The sequence below is a fragment of the Taeniopygia guttata genome, chromosome 11 (assembly GCF_048771995.1).
Source record: "Taeniopygia guttata chromosome 11, bTaeGut7.mat, whole genome shotgun sequence".
Classification (NCBI taxonomy): Eukaryota; Metazoa; Chordata; class Aves; order Passeriformes; family Estrildidae; genus Taeniopygia; species Taeniopygia guttata.
The window spans coordinates 17,691,608-17,703,863 of record NC_133036.1 but is presented as its reverse complement, the minus strand read 5'-3'; positions in this window follow the sequence as shown (position 1 = coordinate 17,703,863).

The following is a 12,256-nucleotide window of genomic DNA, read 5'->3' as shown; positions in this document are numbered from 1 at the left end:
CAGGTTTTGCTTTGGGGGAACATGAATATTTTAACTGAATATCACATCTTATTAATACTAGTATTAAGTAAAACTCATGCACTTGGGGCATTCATTGAAAGTGAGTCTAAAAAAACCAATAAATGGAGTTGAAACAAAAATGACCTCTGAAAGTCAGTCTCAACACACCTTTTCCTGTCACAAGCATTTTAACAAATGAATTCTCTGCCTGGTTACTAAAATGTCTAAAAGATAGGTCTCTAAATTTTTCCCCCCAGGCCTTATCCATCCAAACTCCTCTTGACAGCGGGGAAGCACAGACACTTTTTCAGTGCATGGACTCACCTTTGTGCAGGCTTAAATCAGCTAAAAATCTAATAGTTAGGGCTGCACAAAAGGAGAAGGATTAGGTTTTACCTGGGTAACAGGGCTATGCAACCTCCTGGGTTAGTGAGGAGAGCCAGCATTATCAGAAAAAGTCAATGCTGAGAAGTAAAAAATAGAAGAGGCCACCTCCATCAATTTCTGGTCTGAGAAAAGCATGAGGCTGAAAGGCAAAGCAGTGAATGTCCTTAACAGCTATAGATTAGAGAGGGAAAGTGGATCTGAAAATCTGACTTTTTCACAGAGATGTTCAATACCTATCCAGGGAGGAGATTGCAGACTCTTAAAGGGATTAAACCAATGATTACACAAAAATGGCACTTGCACTGAGAAACAGACTTCTAAACCATGGAGGTTGCAGGAAGGGCAAGAGGAGCAAGCATTGAGAGGGCTGATGCTAAAGGGCAGCAGCTCCTGGGAAGCTGGGGAGGAGGTTGGGGTTTTACACCAGCAAGAGAGATGCTCAACATGAGGAGTTTGGAATGAGGCTGACAGCCGGCACGGCAGAGAACGTGTTTAGGAGGAGCTGGCAGAAGGCTTAAAAAATGGAAGAACTATTTGCACCTTGGTCATAGAGGTAAATTGTAAGTGTCCTGAGCCTCCCTGAATATTGTAGCAGGTAAATTTAAACCCTCCCTTCCTGAGCTTAGTCACCAGAGGACACGGTGTGATGTATAGGCAGTGTTTGGAGCAAATAGAATAATTAGAGTAATGTGCAGCCCACAGGATGGATAAATACGTGCATGACAAATGAAGACGCCACTAGTTTTTAAGCACAACATCAAAAGTATGGAGGCTTGCATGTAATTAAATTGCTTTCTCACTCTGTGTTTCATTTAGTTTCTGCAGAATGAAATATTCCTTTTTGGATCTACATTGCTGCATTATCTCATGGAGGGTATTGAATGGTAAGGTTTATAGAATGGTAAGGAAGAAATAGGGAGGAAGGGTTTTTGTTTTTTTTTCATACAAAGGGACATTAAATGCCAGAGTGGAGGTGGGCTATGAATCTAATTGCCAAAGCCACTATCAAAATAAGAAAGGAATTAAGATGGGATTTGTTCAGATGCCAGGTACAGTAGAATGCAAATAGAGTTTAATCCATTTTGGTGATTCTGAAAGGAAATAAAAACACATAGGTCCATATGATTACTCTGTATTAAGGGGGAGAAAATTACATCTAAATCCATTCATTTTGTAAATTAATTGCCTTGAAATGACAACCTCCTTTGAAAAGGCATAACCCTCAGGGTTTGATCCAGGTCCCACCCATGTCTATGGGAAGCTTTTTAGTGATTCTACAGATTTGGTGGCAAAGAAGTTGTGGGAATGGTCTAAAATATCATTTTAAAGGAAAAAACCCAAACATTGGAATTAGAGAAGTTCCTGGGCACCTGCTATGCTGCATTTTTTTCCAGCATGTCGGCACAGAAACTGGATCTACTCTAACTGATATGAATTCAAGTTCTTTTTGGGTCTGGAGCACCTTCCTTGGATAATATTTTTCAGTTGCCTCAAATGTACAAAAGGGAACTTGGTAGCACTAAATCCAAGTAGAAGCTTGTTCCAGGTTTATAAAGGCCCATTTTGGCTCTTCCTGACAGGTCACCAAGTGCTCATTCCTGGTTCCCTCCAAAGCAGGGTATTTCTTTGGGAAGCATGTTCAGGGAGTGAATGCACACATCCTTCCATGCTGGAAATGGGATGTGCTCAAGCACACAGTTGTTATTATAAATAACTGAATACTCTGTTAGACAAAGTACCCTCCCCTGGTATTGCTGGTCATGAGCTCACCCTCTATCTCACATGGAATTTACCAGTGCACCATTTGTTACCTTACATTTTTCTGAGATTTTTTATGTGGAAAGCTTTCCAAGTGAAAGATACAGTGCTGCCAAAACGCATTTTTAATGAAAAATGCCAGTTCCAATAGAAAAAAAAAAAAAAATCAATCATTTAAAAACATTGTAAGATTTTTTTCTTTTGGATTGGTTTTTAAGAAAAATGAAAATGAAGTCTTGCACAGTTCTCCACGTCCTTGGCTCTGGGGAGAACACACTGCCTGCTAGGTAGACCTGCCCTTTTCCTTGGTAAGGGAAGATATTTTTCTCAGGGATGCCACTGACACTGATGGCTTTCCCCCAGTCAGTGAGAGCTGTGACTTGCATCCCTTTAAGGTGTAAGCAGAGACAGCTATTTGCCAAAACCAACCAAATAAATAGCATTTGTGTAGGAAATATGCCCAGTCAGGTCCTCTGTCATTGTGTTCAGAGGCAGAGTGTAACCTAAAGAGCTTTCACAGATGTGTTGCCCAGGGAATTAATGTTCATGAACGATTATATTTGGTGTTTGGAAAATATTTTTCCCCTTGAAAGCAGACACCAAGCACCAGCTGGTCTAAGCACAGTGTCCCAGCTGGGAAAGGGAAGACTTTCAACTCTGTTACATGGCTGAGGAAACCAGGGAGCAAAAAAAGCCTTCCTGCTTTTTTTTTTTTTTTTCAGCTCCTCACTGTGAACAAAAAACAATCTGCAAGGTATTTTTGCTCCCTATTCTAAACTAAAATGAGGAGATAATACTGCTTCTTTATGCCCCAAATGCTCAATAAGAAGACAGAATTGAGAATGCAGAAACTTGCATTTTAAAGCTACTAACTTAAATAGGGAGGCTTAAAAAGCAATTCTAAACTAAACTGAGGGCAATAACTAATATAAAAATCTGATGGACTAGAAATTACCTCCATTAGCTAGTCCCTCAGTTAGGCATTTCTGTATTAGTTATATCAACTTTTGGTTTGCAGGAATTAGAAGGGCTGCTTTGTGCTTTACAGCCTCAGCATTCTTGAACACAGAGGAAGGTTTGACACTGAGGTCTTCAGACTTCCTGTAGCTTTTCACTGGTTTAAGAGAGCAGAAACTGTGCCCAAAAAGCTTTTTACACTGCCTGTGGACTGCTGCCAGCTTAATGCTTGGTTTAATCTCCATGCCAGTATCTGCAAAGCATCCTGATTTCAAATGGCAGGAGAGGTGCTGAGAGAGGTGACTAATTAGAGATTATGAAAGAGAGATTAGGATCCTGTGGGCCTTTCTGGAGGGTTGGATGGCCAAATGACACGTCCCCTCCTGTGAGAGGGCAGGGAGTTGAGACACACACCCTGCAGCTTTTGTACTAAGCCTAAGGGGAAGCAGTTTTAAGCTGCTCCTGGTCACTTGTCTGCAGGGACCTTTATATCCCTTGATTAGTACCACAATTTAAAAGGGATCAGGAATTTGGCCTCTTCCCCTGGCCTTGGTGCCCCAACACAAACTGTCCTTGAGATGATCATAGCAATTCACCATGCCTTTTTTCTCCTATTTCTTTTTTTTCCCCCTCTGTAAGTCTGATGCCAAATACATTATCTTAACCACTTTCAATTGGAAGTAATGAAAAGAGGAGAAATAGCAACTCTGTGGGAATATTTTAAGGGGATTCTTATCCAATATAAAGACAATAGTAGAAGACACTGATGTGTAAATTGTGGCCAAGAGGTAAAAGAGAGAGAAAGAAAAGAAAGATAAATTACAAAAAGGTTTTACTGCAGCAGAGGACAAAGAACCTCTTGCTAATCTCACACTGCTTTTACTCTGGTGTAATGAAAGGAGGGCTCCTGTGCAAAAGTTAAACACCACAGGAATAATGTTTGCTACTATGCAAAACAAATACTGGTCTTCTGAGAAGAAAGAGCAAAACCAAAAGAGGGCAAGTAATAGCATTTCATGTTTCCAAGCTGTCAAGAATTGTCCTTTGATCAGTTTTATCAAAAGCTGCACTGATTGTCTTCAGCTGGGGCTGGTTTTGAAAATATTAACTCTCCAGAGTTATATTTTGTTTTCTTCTAAGTCTGAAGGCAGTGTAATAAAAGGGTCATTGTAACTGGATGTAGATAATGTTTTATAGCCTGATCCTGTGAGATGCTGGCTTTTCTCAAGGTAATGCAGTTCAAGGGTTCTTAGCAGATTTCTCAGGGCTTAGGGAACACATTTTCAAAATGTTGGTGAAATCCATCCCTTTGAAGGCATTGAAATGAAATGGCCAGATTGACTTGTGCTCTACCTTTGCAAGTGTTCACTTAAGGAAAAAGCCCCTTCTGGCTGATCAAGAAGAAAGGCTTGTTTCCATCCTCAGTGCACTTTGTTTATCCCTCCCAGGAAGGCTAAAATAGAACTACAGGTACAGCCATGGGTGACAAAGAACCCCATGGCTTGAGTCCAAGGAGAGGTGAAAAAGATTAATAAGCCCAGAAGAAACACACTGGCACCATTATACAATGAAGGCAATGATGAAACTCTGAGAGTTTTTTGAGAGGGAACCAAAAACTGGTATCCACTTTATCATGATATAAGAAGTCAGTACCAAATGGAATTATCCAATGGTAGGAGATAAAAAACCCAAAACAATGAAACAAATACAGCAATAATAACCCTTTGTCACAAAAGCATTGATTAAACTCTGAAACTCATTGCTGCAAAATAGGATTCTAACAGGTTTTAAAGAATATCTAGACAAATTCGTTTATGTTAAGACTTAATACAAGTTGTAATTTCCAGCAGCTGGGAAAGTGTATTGAAGAAGCATCACTCCGTGCTTTCATATATGTCCCTCAAAGCTGGAATCATGAGTTAAATGCACTTCTAACCCAGTACAGCCACTGGGATGTTCCTAGGATGCCAAGGAATGTGTAACATTGCTTGGAACTTGCCTGGAATGCTTTTACTAAAAGGAGCAGAGACAAGGATGTGAAAACCCCTCATGGACACTGAAAGGTGGGACCATCAGCACTCCATCCCCACCCAAAAATGTGTCAGTTTTGTGCCAACAGATTTTTATGTCTTTTCACCCTTCCCATTATAGTATTTGCTGAAACTTTTGATTCATAAATTCTTCCCTGTGAGGGTGCCCAGAGCAGCTGTGGCTGCCCCTGGATTCCTGGCAGTGCCCAGGGCCAGTGTCGTGGTTTGACACGGAAAAAAGAATTTTTCCGGAAGGAAGAAGTCAATTTGGACATTGACCAATTGAAGGTGGACACGCCTCTGAGAACACAGAGGGGTTAAAAGCAGAATTCCCAGGAGAACTCGCTCTCTTGGGTTCCGGTCAGCGGTCAGTGCAGGACTCTCCCCTGCCCGGCCATGAGCTGGGTGGGGGAGGGGAGAAGCCATGTGGCCTTCGGAGGTAGGCCCAAGGGTGGAGGGACTGGAACCGGGCTGGCCCCCTGCAGATGGAAGGGTGGACAAAATCTGGGATGTCTCCATTCCCCCCAGAGTCTCTCTCTCTCCCAAGAGAGAAAAAAGAGACAGCGGTGGTTTTGCCAGCAGTTCACCGCGGGGAAGGAGAAGAGCGGGGGGGCCGCAAGGTGCCCAGCCGCCTGTGGGAGCTGGAGCCTGGGCAGTGAGCCATCTCTGGGAGTTGGGACTTTTAACCCTTCCTGAGAAATGAAAGCTTTGTGAAATTTTTCTCCTCCTTGGTTTGAAAAAGGGAGAAAGAGAGACAGCCTGGGACCTGGGATGTTGGAAGGAGAAATTCTAGGTGGGAGGAGATGATGGAGTGGCTGTTTGGCTGGACTTTTTCTTAGTAGCCACAGATTGAACTGATCTTCTCCTCCAAGAGAGACTGTATTTTAGGAGGATGCTGGTGAGCCAAAGAGACCTGCTTCAGCTGGGAAAAGACAGAAGTGGAGCGAACAGTGAAAAGTTAAGGAGGTTTGTGGTGGTGCCCCCTGTCTTCAGAGAGGAAGAAGAGAAGAAGAGCTCTGTTCGTGGATCCTCGGCCCCAGGGGAAAATGGGGGGGACTGTTGGTCCCAAAAATGAAAAACTGAACTGTTGTTTTTTCCCCTCTTGGCAGGGCATCCTTGAAAGGAAAAAAATCCTAAAAGCAGTCTGTCCATCCATGCATTGGTGGTGAGAGCACTGTGCATGGAAAGGAGAGGGTCACCACTGGCAAACTTTTTCTCCGGGCGGTGCCATGTGGTGACATGGAAGCACAGGGTGTGGCAGCTGTGTTTCTTGGGGGTCTGTGGCACAAGAGAGACTCCTCTCTCCCTGCAGATGGACTGGGTGTTGATTATCTGGAGGGTGGAAACCTGATTGGGGTCCAGATTGTGTCTCACTGTGGTTTGTTGGAGTTGGGTGGTGGGAGGAGGAATGCTTTAGAAGGTTTTCATTTTGAATTGTGTGTGTTTCTTTCTTTTCCCCCCCCCTTTTTATAGTAGCATAGTGGTAGTAGTTTAATAAAGTTTTTTTCCTTGTTATTAAGCTTGGGCCTGCTTTGCTCTGTTCTCGATCGCATTTCACAGCATTCAGTTGAGAGATTGCATTTTCATGGGGGGCACTGGCATTGTGCCAGTGTCAAACCATGACAGCCAGGTTGGACACTGGGGCTGGAGCAGCCTGGGACAGTGGAAGGTGTCCCTGCCGTGGCAGGAGTGGGATGAAATGATATTTACAGTCTCTTTCAACCCAAACCATTCTATGGTTGTAAGTCTTGAGTATTTATGCTGAACGCTGCCAATATTCTCATACAGTTTTCCTTGAATGTCTCATTCAAGGCAAAACAAACCATGAAATAGGTACGTGACAATATCTTTAAAGACTAATGAGAGATTCATCAGCCTCTTGTATTTTAATTATGAGGCTTTGTGAGTGCCTGCCCTGGACTCATCAGTGTTTGCAGTTAACTGCAGGTGGGCTGGCTCTGCCTTCAAGGCACTCCTGTAGCCACTGCAATTTGAAGCAGAGGTTGAAATTTGGCTTTGCTGTTGGACTGGCAGGTTCTGCATCTGAATAATTGTATGGACTTTGGCAAATCAGTCAGCTGAAAGTTTTGCTCCTGAATGGGGGAGAAGTTTAAACCCCTGTTTGTGCTTAAATCCAATTTATAACACTTTCTGCCCTCTGCCACATCACATGCATGGAAATAGATAAGGCACTGGATAAAAGTGCTGCCAGGTACAGACGTGCCAAGGATTGTGGGCACTAACCTTTCCTTGCCTTCTTGGTATGGAATAAGGACTAAATCACTCAAGTTAACTACACAGGTTTTGCCTCTGCTCTCATGAAGCAATGGCCTGAAAAAATTCATCTTCTCTGGTAATAGGACTTGTCTCATGGTCAAATCCATAGCAGAACAACCTCTTCCTAAGGCAAGGAGATCATGCTGTAAATTCAAGGCTTCTTACCCACAAAGTGGAAATTTTCAGATATACTGTGAAATCAAAGGAATCTCTGGCTTGTGTTTCACAGCTGAAGTAGTTGAGTGAAGGATATTCATCCTATGTGGAGAGACCAGACAAAAACAGCCCCAAAGCAAATGAACTGGGATTTACAGCCTCTGTCCAGACTGGAAAACAGATGTTCAACAGGATGTCAGGAGAGCAGGGGCTGCTGATTTTATAGTTAGAAAGTGTTTGGTAGGAATTCAGTGTGGGGACCATGTCAAGATGCTGTCAGAAGGCTCACACCCCCATCTCCATGATTTACAGAGTGGGTTCAAAGCAAGTCCCTGTGTCACCACGGGCAAAGGCTGTCTCATGATCGGAGCTGCAGCATCCTTTAGGAGGGGGAAACCAGCCACTGCAAGGAGAAGCTCTTTAAAGGCACGTGGGACTCTTAGTGAAGCTGATCAATTGAGGTTTTTTAACTCATTACTGTACCTCATCTACAAAGCAACGTGCTCACTGCTTGAATCAGAAAAGCTCTGCTGTGTGCAGACTGGTTGAAAGTGTGGGTGAGTGCTTGGGAGCTCTCACTGCCAGCTGTGGATGACTTTAGCTGCCCTGAAGTAATTCTCAGAGTTTTCAGTTACCCCACACAGCACCGTGTGGAAACTGCCTGAGAACGCTCTTCGCAGGAGTGTGTCCTTGGATACAACTTGCATGTGGTCAGAAATAGGGGTTTTTTTTTGCCATAAAATCTCACATTCTTCTGTTCTTCTTTGGCAACAGGGAGCTCGTGGTTTCCAGTGGAAGATCCCAGTTCTTGCAGAGACCTGCAGTGCCAGCCTGAGCTGCTCAGGGAAGGCATGTGTGGAGTTACTGTGTGAAATAAATAACAGATGCAGAAGATTTGCATTAGGAAGGTAATTTTTGGGAAGATCATTTTTGGGAAGTGTGTCATGACACCTGTTCTGAGGATTGCTGCAGCTACAAATCTGAAATCCCTGGTTTCTTCAGGGCTCTCAAAACCTGCTCATCACAAGGTAAATAAGATGTACATGAGGTGCTGGGTATGGTATCTTCTTTAATCTGCTTCCCATGCCTGATGTTACACTTTCTGAAGGGTCCCTCACCAAAACAGCTTCCAGATCTAAATTTTCCATGGGGGTTGCTCTGAGATTTCCTCCAGGTTCTAATCTAACCCACTCTGCTCCTCACTCCCTGAATTCCTGTGAGACTCTCATGCATTTCTAAACACTGATGTCCCCCCTGCATGGCCAGTTAGGAATCCTTACTCCCCAGGTTGTATCCAATGCTGGGTAAGAGCCTCCTCAGAGCTTTCACACACTCACCACCTGACCAAAATGCATTTTTCTGCCATCTTACCTTGCAGGGTGATGCTCTTCAATGTTGAGATTAATACCTGCAGACAACCAGTTCTATTTGAGATAAAAACCCAACAGTTTAAAAATACTTTCTAGGCTTTAACGTGTTTGGTGACAAATGACACCAGCTCTTTCTCTTTGAAGGACACCACAGAAAACAGCTGTTTATTTTAATAGTGGTAATTGTGCCTCTAATAAGCATCTTGTTTGGAGAGGTTGTGTACATGCATTTCTACAAACAGGGATATTTGTTCAAGCTAAGCCTGATTAAAAAAGAAATGATGCAAGAGTTATTTGGAGGGCTGTAGGATAACAGTCTAGTCTGATTCAGTATTTCCTGGTGGAATGAGACTTGAATTACTCCTGAGGAACAAGTCCTTAGAGAATGAGATGAGGTGGGAATGATTAGGATGATGCTAATGACATATTGCCAATAGGAAATGGCTCATTTAAGTCCCATACAGAACTAGAATTTTTACAAACACAACTGTCAACAAAAAATATTCTAATCCTCATTATGCCCCTTTACTTATTTTTAAAAGTCTAAAGATTTTTCTTCACCTAAAACTCAATAGATTTTAGGAAATTTGATCTTCATTTGAAGACCAGTTAGTGCTAGTAAGAGGATATAATGAAAAGAATACTTTGGTTCACAAATGTTTTGTTCTAATAATTTTTTTGGTGATTTTTTCGTTTTTAATCTCAGCTCATGTAATGTTACGATGTTTTAACTGCACCTCTCTTTTTTTTCTCAGGCCAGGGTTTATGCTCCATTTGAAATCTGTGTCTTTTTGGCTTCCCTTGGTGTGCCTCCCTCAATGAGATAACTTTTTTTTTGGGCACCAGGAGCCAGAAAAAGTTGGGAAAAGTTACTTCAAAGGCCCGAGATAATTTTTTAATTTTTCTGTTTGTGTACTTCCCTCTGGTGATATCACTCCCACCTAACTTATTGCATCAAGGCTCCTCACAGAATTGTTAGAGATTGTTTTTATTACCCATCAATTAGCTTGTCACAACTCTGAGAAGCACAACAATGCAGGATTGGCTCAAACACCTCTAATGCTCCAAAAGATTTCTCCCAGCTGAGTGTTTGTCTTCCTCTCTGCTCTCCACACATAAAATGTTGTGGTTTGAAACCATAAAGAAACCATAAAGAAACACTTGTCTGTAATTGCTCAGTTCCAAAACTCATCACAGCAATTTGGTGAATATTTGATCACCTTTTCATTTCTACATAGTCTTCAGCTGAATTGCTAATTTCTAATTAGATCTCAGGGATAAATATTTTCACACTCGCTGTTAATGCTTGTGGAACAGGCTTTGCAGGAATTTTCAGGTTTCCTGTTTGTCTGATCTGCCAGTTATGATTGCTGGATTAACTCTCCCCAGTGCACTGTGCTTGGCAATTTCTGAGGAACAGGAATTCAGCTGATACTCTTGATTCTGCAACTTGCTGAGAGTGTCTCTAAAGCATGGTAACTGCCACCACTTCCATCAGGATTTGATGTTACTCCTTGTTTTCCAGAGATCCTCAAGGGTCTCCTTTTATTTGTACTGATACCATATTAAAATAAGTATTGTGAGAATTATAATTCAAAATTGTATGAAGTCACTATTAAATAGTCCTAATTAGTAGATAGAAATAAATTACTTTAATCTAAACTCAATGAGCATAAGAAACAGATGGGTTTAAGTGCAAATACTTCTCTTTTTAATAACAAGATATTTCCCCCTTTTTAGTATCTATCGCTGCAATTCAATTTTTTATTTGCCAAACATGTTTCTACTGAATCACAAGCTACTTGGGAATGCTGCTCAAATTCTCCTAAGGAAGATGTGGCTCTTAATTAAATTAATCTATTTTAATTAATATCTCTGCATCCAGGAAGGTAAAACCTGAGTTTATTTCCTTCCTTTATTCCTGCGGGGAAGATAAATTCTATATATGTGAGGAGGATTATGCCCTTTTGAACAAAACAAAACTGTTTTGAACCAGCTCTTCCCACAGCACTGTATTCCTGGCAGGCACTTGGTGCAGCATTTCTACATCTCATTCATAAATCAAATCTATGCTCTGATTCACTTGGTCCAAAGCCTGTTGGGCGACCAAGAATTTGCTGTGTAGCACGAAGTACTTGTAAAGCAGGTCAGATACTTCTGCAGAGCACCAGAGCGACCCAGTGCATAATTGAAATCTGCAGCGTGGCTGCAGAAAGGCTCATTTTTATCTGGGAGCTGTGCCTGTGCACCCAGGCTGCACCAGGCTATTGGTGTGCACACACTAAATCTGATGCACCTCACAAAGCCCTCAGCACACAGCCTGGCTGAGCTGTGCCAAGGCTGCTGCCTGGGCAAGGAGCTCCTTGCCAGGAGTTTGTCCGGGTGTCCTGACTTATGTGTGGAGCTCAGTAAAGCTCTCTGAGCCTGCCTGGGGACACCGTGCCAGACCTGAGCAAAGCTGGCACTTCTCCAGCAGTGTCCCACCCCTGGGCTCTGCCCTTTGCCCAGTGGTGCACAATTGATGCCTTGAGAAGGCTGACCTAGACCAGAGCCTGGACAGAGTTACAGAATAAAACAGGGATTTGCTAAAAGGCCTCAATGGATCTGTGGGAATCCAGGGCTTCCCTCTGTCTGCCCTGAAAGGTCTGGGACCCTGGCAGGGGTCAGGAACCCCCCTGGACAGAGCCCCAGAGACACTGTCTCTGATCTCTGTCCATGGAAAAGAGTTTTCAATCTTACAGGATCAATTACAAGCTCTGAGTGTTTGATATAAGTAATAATTAAGTGTGGCACGGGTGCAAAAGTAAAATTTTAGGATTCTAGATAAGGGGTCCAAAGGGGACAAGATGGAGGAAATTGGGTGTGTCTTGTCCTTTTTCTCCTTCTTCATGTCCTCCATGTTTCACTGTGGTGTTGGCATTTTTCTGTTGGTTTAGGCTGGGGACACACTGTTCAACGTAGGTGACAGATATTGGCACATTATTGTAAATATAGCACACGTAATTTCTGGTATTTAATGTTTGTACCATCCCACTGAGGGCAGAGCCCCACACGCTGCCCTGCAGGACAGAGCTGCGGCAGGGCAGCAGAACATGTTAGAGATAAACAGAATAAACAGCCTTGAAACCAGCACAGACGAATTATGGCTTCTGCTTTGGCAGCGGGGCTGAAAGACAGAGACTTTCTACAACCTTGGGATCATCAATACCTCAGATTCCGACAGGATCCACCTTGGGCAGCACAAGAGCCCAGCCAGGCCTACACCCAAGATGGACCCAGAACGGTCCCAGAATGGACGACCGGTCACAAGGTCTCTCACTT